This window comes from Scyliorhinus torazame, chromosome 10 (genome assembly GCF_047496885.1).
Source record: "Scyliorhinus torazame isolate Kashiwa2021f chromosome 10, sScyTor2.1, whole genome shotgun sequence".
NCBI classification, from domain to species: Eukaryota; Metazoa; Chordata; class Chondrichthyes; order Carcharhiniformes; family Scyliorhinidae; genus Scyliorhinus; species Scyliorhinus torazame.
Window position 1 is genome coordinate 68,343,844 of NC_092716.1, and position 13,025 is coordinate 68,356,868.

Consider the following 13,025-nt stretch of genomic DNA (forward strand, 5'->3'; position numbering starts at 1 on the left):
TAATCTGGTTAACCATGTCAGATATGCGTGGGAGGGGGTACGCGTCGAGCTGCCTGTACCTGTTGATGGTCTGGCTGTAGTCCACGACCATTCGATTTTTCTCCCCAGACTTAACTACTACCACTTGAGCTCTCCAGGGGCTGTTGCTGGCCTCGATGACTCCCCCCTGAAGCAACCGCTGGACCACAAACTTGATGAGGGCCTTATCCTGGGTGCTGTACCGTCTGCTCCTGGTGGCGACGGGTTTGCAATCTGAAGTTAGATTGGCAAAGAGGGAAGGAGGATCGACCTTTAGGGTTTGCGAGGCCGCACACAGTGAGGGGTGGTAAGGGTCCGCCAAATTTAAGGGTCAGGCTCTGGAGGTTGCACTGAAAATCCAGGCCAAGGATAAGTGCAGCGCAGAGGTTAGGGAGGACGTTAAGGCAAAAACTGTGAAACTCTACGCCTTGGATTGTGAGCGTGACCGTGCAGTACCCCCGGATCGCTACGCGATGGGATCCGGAGGCCAGGGAGATACTTTGATTGGTAGGGTGTACCTTATGGGAGCAGCCGCTTTACCGTATTTGGATGTACAAAGCTCTCGGTGCTCCCGGAGTCCAGTAGGCAGGAGGTCATGTGGCCGTTGACTTTCACGCTGGTGGATGCGTTGGTCAGAGTGCGTGGTCTGGACTGGTCGATTACCATGGATGCGAGTCGTGGTTAATCGTCGGGCAGTGAGGCGGCCGGTACGTCGGGGTCCTGAAAAGCCATTGGTCTCCGTGTGCTGCGGGGTGGACAGGATGGCGGCGCCCGGAGGTCCTGGGGGTCACAAAATGGCGGTGCCCATGGAGCGCACGTTGTGGGGGTGGAGCAAGATGGCGGCGCCCATGAAACGCATGTTTTGTGCGGGGGAGAAGATGGCGGCGCCTATTGCTCGCACATGGCCTGGGGAGGAGGGGAGGATATCGGCGCCCATTGTCCGTGACCGGGGGGGGGGGGGGGGGGGGCGCTGCTGCTGAGCGGGCCTGGCACACCGCTGCATGGTGGCCCTTCTTCCCGCAGGCCTTACAAAGGGCAGCGCGGGCCGGGCAGCCTTGGCGGGGGTGTCTTTGTTGGCCGCAAAAATAGCATTGGGGCCCCCCGGAGATCACTGGTTGGCGTGTAGCGCAGGCGTACTGGGTGGGTAGCGCCCTCGCTGGGGCGGTTGCCGGTGGGGCCCATGAAGCGTAGGAGGAGTGGGCCGCGCGGTTGGGGGCGTAGGACTGTACATTGCGCAGGGCGACCGTCATGGAAAGCGCTAGTGTTTTAGTCTCTGCGAGGTCGCGCGTGGCCCCTTCTAGGATGCCTGTTAACATCGGACCCAATCCCAGTTACAAAAGCATCCCTCATAAGGAGATCTGAGTGCTCCTTAGCTGTAACGTCCTGACAGTCACAGTCCCGAACTAGTGGGATCAGGGCCCTCCAGAAGTCCTCGAGTGACTCACCAGGTAGTTGAGTACGCGTTGCGAGCGTGTGTCTGATGAAGAGCGTGTTCGTCTTCTGCTCATAACTTTCTTTGAGTCAAGTCATAGCGTCAGCGTAATTGGGCGCATCCTGGACCAGCGGGAAGATTTTAGAGTTGAGTCTGGAGTACAAGGTTTGAATCTTCTGAGCCTCTGGAACAGGGGTCGGCGCCGCGTTGATATACGCTTCAAAACAAGCTAGCCAGTGCTGAAAGTCCTTTCTGGTGTCGCTTGAGTGTGGATCCAGCTGCAGTCGATCTGGTTTAATCCGGAGGTCCATCTTCTGAATCAGAGCCTAATAAATTAAGGCACGATCAATTTGGCTGGAGACGAAGTTGAATTCAAACTGAGGCTTCATTAGTCTCTGAAGTGTGGCCTCCTACAGCAGATGACGAAATGGCTGCGAGCTGAAGGCCACGCATATTTATAACCCGGCTCCTGGGCAGAGCTAGCATGCAGGGGCCCAGGTGAACCTGTAGTGCAGGTTCTACCGTACAACCCTTAATAGAGGAACACAGTGGTTTACCACAATAGGTTAATCATGTAGTTTGTTTGGGGAGGGGGGACAGAAAGGAAAGAGCTCGAAATTAGGACAAAGGTCCTACAAAGGAGGAGAACTGTGGGAGGCCTGGCCCTCCCGAACCTCCAGCTCTGTCACTGGGCGGCCACCACAGAAAGCACCATGGCCTCCATCTACAATAATCACAGTTCACTCTCGCAACAATGGACGTCTCTTTCAAGAGGTGGAGACAGGACGGGGGGTAGGGACATGTACATGGATGGTAGAGTAGCGACCCCGGATAAACTCATGGAGATGTTTTAGTGCCCAAGAGGGAACGACCTGAGGTGCATACAGGTCAAAACCTCCCCCACAAGGAAGCGTACCCCCAGATACCAGGACATTCACTATTAGGAAGACTGCTGAACGCAGGTGACCTACGGGTAGGGAACTGTGCGGACATGTATGCACAACTGTTAGAAGTTGTCTCTTCCTTATTCCATGACTTGCTCTGTGTGCCCCCCCTCCCTACTTTATTGGGTGCTGGCCATGAAGGGGTACGCTCACACCGGCACGAGACAAAGAAGAAGTGGGAGAAAGAACCCGGCAGGGAGATAGGAGGATGATTCTGGATTGAAGTACTGAAAAGGGAAAACTTCACCTCCACATGTGCAGAGCTGAGCCTAACACAACTAAAGGTGGGGCACAGGGTGCACCTAACGAGAATACTAATGAGTGGGTTCTTCCGGGAGATGGAGGGCAAATGCGAACGGTGACAGGGAGGCCCAGCCAACCACACCCACATGTTCTGGGCATGCCCCAGACTTGTCGGGTACTGGACGTCCTTCTTTGAGGCCATGTCCAGGGTTGTGATGGTGGAGTCGTGCCCACTACTGGCGGTCTTCGGGATATCAGAGCAGCCAGAGCTCTTCATGGGGAGGGGGGCTGATGTCTTAGCGTTTGCATCCCTGATCGCCCGCCAGAGACTCCTCCTCAGCTGGCGATTGGAAGCACCACCCAAGGCTGCAGACTGGCTGTCCAACCTGGCGGAATATCTCAGGCTGGAGAAGATAAGGTTTGTCATCCATGGGTCGGAAGAAGGCTTTCACAGGACGTGGAAGCCGTTCACCAACTTTTTTCATGGCCAGCAACCAATAAAATAGGGAGGGGGGACCACAGCAAAACACGGAACAAGGAAGAGAAAGAAAGGGGGCAGGGCATGGGAGGGTAGGGGGTACAAATGCACTCAAAAGAAACACGGAAGACCGATTTGCTGGCAAATTAATGCCTGAACCACAATGTACATAAATCACTGTAAATACGTGCTTTGGCCAAGTCTGGCAATGTAAAATCTGCAAGAGAAGTATTATTGTTAAGGGAGGCTATTGTTACAGTTGTCAGTTGGAACTTATTCTTTTGTTGATATGTGTATTGGTCTTGTTTGGCCCTGTGAATTTGCAATATAAAATGTTACAAGTTCAATAAAACTATTTTCAAAACAAATGCAGAGGATAATGCGCATTTACAGTGGAACTGAAACTTTCCAGACTGCTGCAAACAAACCCATTGGTATATTTATGGACAAGAACACCTTATTTCCTCCAGAACATCCTCTTTCAGGCATAGCTATTGAAAATTTGTGCACAAACTAACTTCCTTTTTTGTCCAGCAGTTTATCATTATAATTTATTAGTTTGAATACACTCATTTTACATAACCACATAGTCAAAGCAATTTAGGTAAGCTATTGTCAACCACCAGGAAACAATCACATAAACATTGTAATAAGAAAATAGATTCCTGAAAAACAAAATTGTTTCATCACTGTCTGATACTGCTGAGTACTTGTGGATCTCCTGTGACAGTGTTCATAAATTGGCACATATAGTCCCTCTTTTACGTGTCTGAAATCTGGTGTTTTCTCTTCCTTTATTTTACTTTACCTTTTACGGATTTTTCTGAGTTGCTTGTTCTGCTTCTCCCTCCCATTTCTTTTACATGTGAGATGGTAAGTGGATCATAAGGGATGGTAATAGTTACATGACTGAAATTGTGCAATTTCCATGCAGGGGAAATGATTACAAAATAGTACATAGTCGATCCACCGGCTTTCTAAGATATTCAACTGCACCATAATTTTTGATTCAAGCCTCCATTCTCCATCCTGGCCAGCAATACATGGGGCTTGATTCTCTGTTTTTGCGACTATGTCCCCACGCCGGCATCAAAACTGAAGACTTTCACGCCAGAAAAACTGTCATGAAAGGGCCCTATATTCCTAGCCTTGCAGGGGTTTAGCAGGGACCCGGCATAAATCTAGCAGTTTTGCTGCAGATATGGGCCCCCACATATCCGGGTCGGAGGCTGCGCATGCGCACGGCGGCGGCCTCCAGCGGCTGCGCCGTGCTCCATGGCGGTCTTAGACCATGGAGCTGGACCCTAAAAATAGACCCCCCAATCGGCCATGCGCCCGGCCCTGACCGCCTGCCCAAACATTGTCCGGATGCCTATAAGGACCCCCTGCCGAACGATCGGCCCGCCCCCGACCAGGGCAGCCGCGGACTGAATCTGCAGCCACCACGCTAGTTTCCCGACCGGCAGGACCACATTAGATCCTTGCCGTCAGGACTTCGGCCGGTCGGGGGCAGAGAATGGCAGAGCGGACCTCCAGCAATGGCTCCAGGTAGGTGCTGTCCTGTCTGAGAACGCCGCTTTTGGGGCCCACAGAATCGGGGAACCGGTGCCGGTCCCGAGTTCATGTTGGGAAATGGATTCTCTGCCCTGCCGGCCGTGATTCCGGCGTCGGGGCGCGGAGAATCCAGCCCCAGGTATTCCTCCAATTTTTTTTTCCTTATTGATCCTGGTCTTTTCTCTTTATCTTGTTTATCTCCGATGTGGCTGGGAGAAGGTGGCGGCGGGGGCGGGGGTGGGGGGGGGGGGGGGAACTGTGCAGTCAGATGTTCCAACTATCATGTTGTGGGGTAGGCTTTTGTATCTTTGGAATCCTGCCAGGTACGTGTCTAATTTGGTGCATTGATTTCATTTAAAAACAAATTTTAAGGACACAATTATTTTTTTTTCCAATTAAGGGGCAATTTAGCCTGGCCAATCCACTTAACCTGCACATCTTTGGGTTGTGGGGGTGAAACCCACGCAGGCACGAGGAAAATGTGCAAACTCCACACGGAACCAGGGCTGGGATTTGAATTCGGGTCCTCAGCGCTGTAGGCAGCAGTGCTAACCACTGTGCCACATGCTGCCCCCTGGTGCATTGATATTTGTAGAGAACAGACTTATGATCGATTCTGGCTTTAATATAGAGCCCAAAATTCAAAAGGCAAGTGGCAACCAATTCCTGTGGTGGTTTGATTGTTGGAGTAGTTTCTTTTGACTATGTGAACTGGATTAAAATGTTGGCATTTTCTTAAATTGGGTGGATCGACCCCCGACCCCTTTCTCAGAGCAGGAGGGTGCTGAGATGAAGTCATGTTTCTTTTGCTGAGTGCTGCTTACCCATTATTTAAATATACCCCTTATGGTTGTATTAAGGACATGGACACAGTAGGAGCATGACAACAAGTGCCCAGCTGCACTGGTGCCATTTCACCAGAATGTGTAAATGTGGACATAAAACTGTTCATTAAAAATCGTGACTATTACTTCAAAGTGAAGATGCGCAGGTATGAATGCCTTGCTATATTCAAGACTTTTGATGGTATAGTGCTAATACGAGTTCCATTCCAACAATTTACTTGTTTAGATTTTTGATCAAATTAGAAGGGAGTACTTCTCTCAACGTACTTCTCTATTTCATGTAGAAAAGTAATATAACTTCATGGTTTAAATTTTTTAAAACTTCATTGGTAGGAGGAAGCCCTTTAACAAAAAATAGTTTTATCTGATAGAATTCTAAATTAAGGACAACATAGCATCAGGTCAATCGCTTTCTCTATGTCATGGACACCAATGAACCGAGCAGCAGTAGTCTCAGATTTACACCATTTTGCCATCTTTAAAAACCCTTCCAGCGTGAGAGGAATCCTTCACCCTGGCACTGTGTTGCTGCTGCAAAATATTCAAAATTACACTTGTCGAATCTCTTAAAATCTCAATTGACATCTTCAATTTCATGCTCAAACTGTCGTGCCACTTTGGTCTCAAGGACACAGGTTCAACTTTACACCAATGGAATCTGTGATGCGTATTTTGCATGGAAAGTATGATCGTGTGGACATATTAACAGGAAAGGGGTGGAGTCATATTATTTTGGCAATAACCTTTAAAGGTCAGACACGGGGTGAATCTTAAGCATGGAATTCCACGGCCATTTACTTCTGAGAATTTAGGTTAAATATCCAGCTTGCCAGTGTGCATTATCAATGCACTGGGAGCAGTGAACGCTCTGCCTCAGATCCCTCCAGCTCCAACCGCCAGATTCCAGCAGCTCTCTCACCCGGGGGGCGGGGGGGGGGGGGGGGAGAAGAAGCAGAGCCTGGTGCGCATGCCCAGTCGGTGCCCGCTCCACCAAACGTGATAGCGGAAGCACTCTGAGGTCGGTGATTGACGTCGCGGCTTGGCCATTAAGGCAGCAGCATCTTGCCGGCGCCTCCTGCGATTGAACAGTTACTTTGGGGGCGCTGCCAATCGGGAGCAGCGCCGGGGTCAGTTGAGGCGGGACTTGGCACAGGCGCAGGTTTGGTTGTCGCGCGTTGACATCCGCCCGGGAATAGACCTTTATTTACAGCTGCTCTGGGCTTCCCTTCGGGAGGCTTTCTCTTCCCCCCCACCGTAAATCGGCCGCCAGCTGGGATCTTGTCGGCTCATTATTACAGGGTCCCGAGAGGCAGAGCGGAGGTGTCCCGGCTCTGTAAGTGAAAGTTGGGAACTAGAGCTGAGTGAGTGAATGTGTCAGAATCCCCCAGGCACCTCTCTACCCCCCCCATCCCCCAAACATCCCCCCCCCCAAAAGCAGACATCTCTTCCCCCCCCCCCAAAAGCAGGCATCTCCCCCCCCCCCCCCCCCCAAGCAGGCATCTCTTACCGCCCCCCTCCCCAAGCAGGCATCTCTTCCCCCCCCCCCCCCCAAAGCAGGCATCTCTTCCCCCCCCCCCCCCCAAAGCAGGCATCTCTTTCCCCCCCCCCCAAAGCAGGCATCTCTTTCCCCCCCCCCCCCCCAAGCAGGCATCTCTTACCGCCCCCCTCCCCAAGCAGGCATCTCTTTCCCCCCCCCCCCCAAAGCAGGCATCTCTTCCCCCGCCCCCAATCGATCCCCCGTCACCTCTTTCTCCCCCCCTCCGCCCCCCCCCCATTCAATCCCCCAAGTACCTCTTCACCCCTCAATTCCCCTAGGCTCCTTCCACCCCTCAAACCCCCAAACCCGGCAATCCCCTGCTCCGCGGTTCGATTGCACCTAAGCTTTGGGCCCTGTGTGTGTGGATAAGTATATCCTTTTCAAATCTGGGGCAGGATTCTGTGATCCTGAGGCTAAGTGTTGATGCCGTCAAAAATGCCGTCGCGTTTCTCGATGATGTCAACACTGCCTCAGGATCAGCAATTCTGGCTCCTACAGGGGGCCAGCACAGCACTGGAGCGGTTCATGCCGCTCCAGCTGCTGATCCCGCCGTGAACTGGGTGCTGCGGGATCCGCGCATGCGCAGTGGCACTGGCCCCGACGCAACATGGCGCAGAACTACAGCGGCCGGCGCGGAAGAAAGGAGGCCGCCAGTCAGAGAGGCCGGCCTGCTGATCGGTGGGCCCCGACACACCCCTGGGGTCGGATTCCCCTCCCCTCCCCACAGGCTGCCCCCCTGACCCTTCCACGCCGCGTTCCTGCCGGCTGAGAGCAGGTTTGGACAGTGCCTGCTGGACTCGGCCCATCTTGGGCCGAGAATCGCCAGGGACGCCACGCCAACCACGCTGGTGCCAATGGCCGTCGGGGCGGCATGGCGCGATTCGCACTGATCGTGGGGATTCTCCGGCCCGGGCTGAGAAAATCCCGCCCCGTTGTTTTCCCACCTTAAGTTTTGGGTAACTGAAGCCATTTTTGTGCTTTCTTGATTGTTACTCGATATGAGCTAGGTTTGGTGCATAGACCAGACATGTGATTGTAGCTGGCCGGTTAACTGCTTTGGATGGTTCAGTACTGTAGCACTTCGTGCATTTACTTACAGAGCCACCGGGGCGGGGGGGAAGGACAGTTCTTTCTCCAAGCAAATTAAGTTTTAATTTTGAGGGATTTGTTTTTCAGAGTACAGCCACAGTGATCTATCTCACTGTTTTACCTTTTAATTACAAGTTTAGATATTCATACCCTTGACAGCCAATGCACAGTGGTTGCAGAGTTTACCATATACAAGGTGCAATGCAACACCCATCAAGACTCCTTTGACAGCTCCTTCCAAAACATCCAGAAGCACATGGGCAGCAGATGCATGGAACACCACCATTTGCAAATTCCCCTCCAAGCGATAGACCATCTTGACTTGGAACCATATTGCTGTTCCTTCACTGTCACTGGGGTAAAATCCTGGAACACTCTTCCAACAGCACTGTGTCTGTACCTACTGTATATGGACTGCAGTGGGTCAGGAAGGTGGCTCATCACTGCCTTCTCTAAGGCAGTTAATGATGGGTGACAAATGCTGCCCTAGTTGCCAATCCCCCACCCATGAAAGAATTTAAAAAATCTAAGGTGAATTTAAGGTCATACAATAGTGTATGCTAACCATTCCAATAAACCTGTTCAGATTTTTATGGTTGTGGGCCAGCTCCATGTTTTTTGACCTGCTTCAGGAATGCATGATGGACTACAAGCTGATGCACTATATTGCATTGCCTTTTGATCAAGGGCTATGACTAGTTTTGATTCTTTTGTTGCTGTTGTGTTTTTCTTTTGGACTGTGATATTTTCTTTACTGTCGATTATCTTGATTATGATCTGACAATGGAAAATGGGTTTAATTGAAGGGCAGCATGATTTTCCTGAAGTGAGTGGTTTAAAATTTGGATATCAGCCATTAGGCTTGCACTGGGGTTGGACATGTTCATCCTGCAATGTTTGACCAGCTAATAAATGTAATTGTATGTATATTAACACCAGAGGATGTTTTTGATAGAAAGGACGGTATAATTCTTTTTTTTTTTAATTGTAAAATAAGCAGTCAGGAGTTTGGCTGAATATTCTAATTGGATGCTAAGCGTGTTAAACGTTCCTAGGTACAAAGTGTTCAAGAAATATAGGAAAGAAAGAAAAAGGAGGAGGGGTATTGGTAGTGGTATTGATTAAAGAGCGAGTATTGCAGTGTTATGGAAGGAGGATGTCTCAGGGTTCAAGGACACAATCTATTTGGCTATAACTAAGGCACAAAAAAGGTGCAATTCCATTGTTCAGCATATTCTATAGGCCACCAACGACTGGAAAGGATGTAGAGAAACAAATTTGCAAATAAATTAGAGGTGCTAAAACTGTAGTGTACTTCTAATGGTGGATTTTAATTATCCAAATATAGTCTAGATTTATGCCCTCGAAAGGGAATAGTATGGCAACAAATCCAGAGCTCCTTGGTTGATGAAGCAGATAGTAATTAAGATAAAGAAGAAAAAGTGCGTATGCCAGGTGTTGGGCCGAAACTACAATTGAGAACCAGGTCGACAATTGAAGGTTCAGAAGGGAAGTGAAGAAACGAAAAGAGGGAGTATGAAAAGAGACTGGCAGCTAACATAAAAGGGAATTCCAAAGTCTTCTATAGGCAAATAAATAATAAAAGGAGGCGTAGAGCCGAGGAGTGAATTTATGCATGGAGGCAGAGGACATAGCTAAGGTACTAAATGAATAATTTGCATCTGTCATTGCCAAGGAAGAATACATGCCACCCAGGCAAAAGAGGAGGAGGTAATTCAGACACTAGCACGGTTCAAAATGAAAAGGGGCAGGCATTGGACAGGTTATCTTCACTGGAACCAGATGTGATGCACCTCCAGATGCGAGAAGTGAGAGAGGAAATTGTGGACCACTGGCCATAATTGTTCAGTCTTCCTCAGACTCTGGGATAGTGCCAGAGGACTAGAGAATTGCAAACGTTACACTCTTGTTCAAAAAATGGTGTAAGGATACATCCAGCAACTGCAGGCTAATCAGTGTAACTTTGGTGGAAGAAACTTTATAGAAACAATAATTCGGGACAAAGTTAATAATCTTAAGGGCAAATACAAGTTAATTCAGGAAAGCCAGGGAAAATCATGTCTAACTAAGTTACTCGAGATGGGAGAGTTAACAGAGAAGGTTGATGAAGGCAATGGTGTTCATGTGGTGTACATGAACTTCCAAAAGGCATTTGATACAGTACTACAACACAGCAGACTTGTGAGCAAAGTTAAGTAAGTTTGTGGATGATACAAGATTTCGAAATGTTATGAACTGAGGAGGCTAGTGCAGAACCTCAAAAGAACATTGACAGGTTTGTAGAATGGGCGGACGGATGGCAATGAAGTTCAATGCAGAGAAAAGTGAAGTCTCTCATTTTGTTACAAAGAACAAAAGATAGTATGGAGAGATGGTATAAAATTGTGGGTGCAACTCTAAAGGAGGGACGAATCCGAGGGACCTGCATGTATATGTGCTAAAGTCATTGAATATGGCAGGAAAGATTTAGAGAGTGGCTATTAAACATACTCCTATTAAACATACAGTATCACATGCTTTGTTAATATGAGCACGGAGTACAAGAGCAAGGAGGTGATGCTGAACTTGTATAAGTCACCTAGTTTGGCCTCAGCTGGAGTATTGCTTCCAGTTCTGGGTGCCACACTTCAGGAAGAGGTGAAGGCAATGGAGAGAGTGCTGAAAAGATTCACAAGCATGGTTCCTGGGATGAAGGTAGATTGGAGAAGTTGTGAGAAAAGAAGGCTGAGAGAATATTTGTTGGAGGCATTCCAAAATCATGAGTGGTACAGACATAGTAGCTAGAGCGAAACTGTTCCCATTCGTGAAGGGATTGTGACCGAGCGAGCCAGATTTCAAGTGATTAGTAAAAGAATCAATAGTAATATGAGGAAAACCTTTTTCGTGCAGAAATGATTAGGGCCTGGAATGCTCTGCATGAAAGTGTGGTGGAGAAGGACTGGAATTTGAAGAGGGAAAATGTGCAGGATTACATGGAGAAGGCCGGAGAAGGGAACTATGTGTTACCCTTTCGGAGAGCTGGTGCAGACACAGTGGGCCAAATGCCCTTCTGTGCCATAACAATTCTGTGATTGAACTTCTATCTGAAGGGTATGTTCTCTCTGTCAAGTGTGCAGCATGATCAGCATTTCAAACAGGTGGCTCTTCAGCATGATTTAGACTTGAGTGGTTGACTGACTGCAACTATAATATTGGAGTTCTGCTTCAGAGCTCTTCATAAACACTCATTCAGCCTGGCAGAAACATTAGTTCACGTCAACAGTCACTCAAAATACCACATCTAGCCAATGTTTTCAGCTAATTCTTTTTATTGAATACATTAAACTTGTGATTTTTGAAAAGCCTAATATGGATGTGAGACCTTGGCAGGATGTAAACTTTGTCCCTGAGAATTAGAATTCAAAGGATTGTTGTTAGTGAGCTGGGAGCTGCTTTTTTGTTCAGCTTCTTTGATGGTAGAGTAGAAAGCAGGACTGCCCTGTACAGGTTGTATGCAGTTAGGCTGGGTTAGGAATGAACACTGTTTTTTCCTGATCTTAACATTGACAAGCCACACCTTCAAACATTCACAAAATGAAAACCTGACCCTCACAAAGGCAAATCATCTCTAGGTTTGATATTATTGTATTTTAAAAAAAAATTTAGAGTACCCAATTAAGGGGCAATTTAGCCTGGCCAATCCACCTAGCCTGCACATCTTTGGGTTGTGGGGGCGGGGCCCATGCAAATACGGGGAGAATGTGCAAACTCCACACGACGGTGACCCAGAGCCGGGATCGAACCTGGAACCTCGGTGCCGTGAGGCAGCAGGGCTAACCCACTGCGCCACCTTGCTGCCCTGGTTCTATATTATTTTAAGAAAAAAAAATCTTTGGCTTGAATTATATACATTTTGAAAATCGAGGTGGTGAATCCTGCTTGGGTAAGTACGTCTGACGTTTTCAAACAATTGTCCATGGGAATGTGTTCATGAGCTGTGCGGCGTATAGCTTGAAAGGCCAGCATTTATTGCCCATCCCCTCCCGCCCTCCCATTATGCTTGAGAAGGTGGTGGTGAGCCACCTCCATGAACCACTGCGGCCCTTGTGCTGTACTTACTCCCACAGTGTTTTTGAGTTGAGAGTTTCATGACTTTAATCCAGTAATGATAAAGAAATGGCGATATGCTTCCAAGTCAGATGCTATGCGACTTGGAAGGGACCTTGCTGGTGTTTCCATGCACCTACTATCCGTGATCCTCGAGGTAGTGGTGATTGCATGTTTAGAAGGTGCTCTCGAAGGAGCCTTTGGGATTTGCTGCATTAAATTTTCCACACACTCCTGACTTGTGCCTTGTAATAGTAATAATAATAGCTTATTGTCACAAGTAGGCTTCAATGAAGTTACTGTGAAAAGCCCCTAGTCGCCACATTCCGGCGCCTGTTCGGGGAGGCCAGTACGGGAATTGAACCCGCGCTGCTGGCATTACATACATAGACATAGAACATACAGTGCAGAAGGAGGCCATTCGGCCCATCGAGTCTGCACCGACCCACATTAATCCCTCACTTCCACCCTATCCCCGCAACCCAATAACCCCTCCCAACCCTTATGGACACTACGGGCAATTTTTAGCATGGCCAATCCACCTAACCTGCACGTCTTTGGACTGTGGGAGGAAACCGGAGCACCCGGAGGAAACCCACGCAGACACGGGGAGAACGTGCAGACTCCGCACAGACAGTGACCCAGCGGGGAATCGAACCTGGGACCCTGGCGCTGTGAAGCCACGGTGCTATCCACTTGTGCTACCGTGCTGCCCAATTGTTCAGCATTGCAAGCCAGCTGTTTAGCCCACTGTGCTAAATCAGCCCCTGATTGTAGA

The 13,025-nt window shown here is 49.0% G+C and overlaps 1 protein-coding gene across 1 annotated transcript in view; it reads left to right on the forward strand.

Annotated features, from left to right (window-relative positions):
- The first annotated feature begins 6,674 nt into the window (after window positions 1-6,674).
- cyld (cylindromatosis (turban tumor syndrome)) overlaps window positions 6,675-13,025 on the forward strand; it is a 78,562-nt gene continuing 72,211 nt past the window's right edge. The window contains exon 1 of the mRNA XM_072518231.1: window positions 6,675-6,847. The gene's annotated coding sequence lies outside the window, so the exon portion shown is untranslated. The remainder of the gene's footprint in view (window positions 6,848-13,025) is intronic.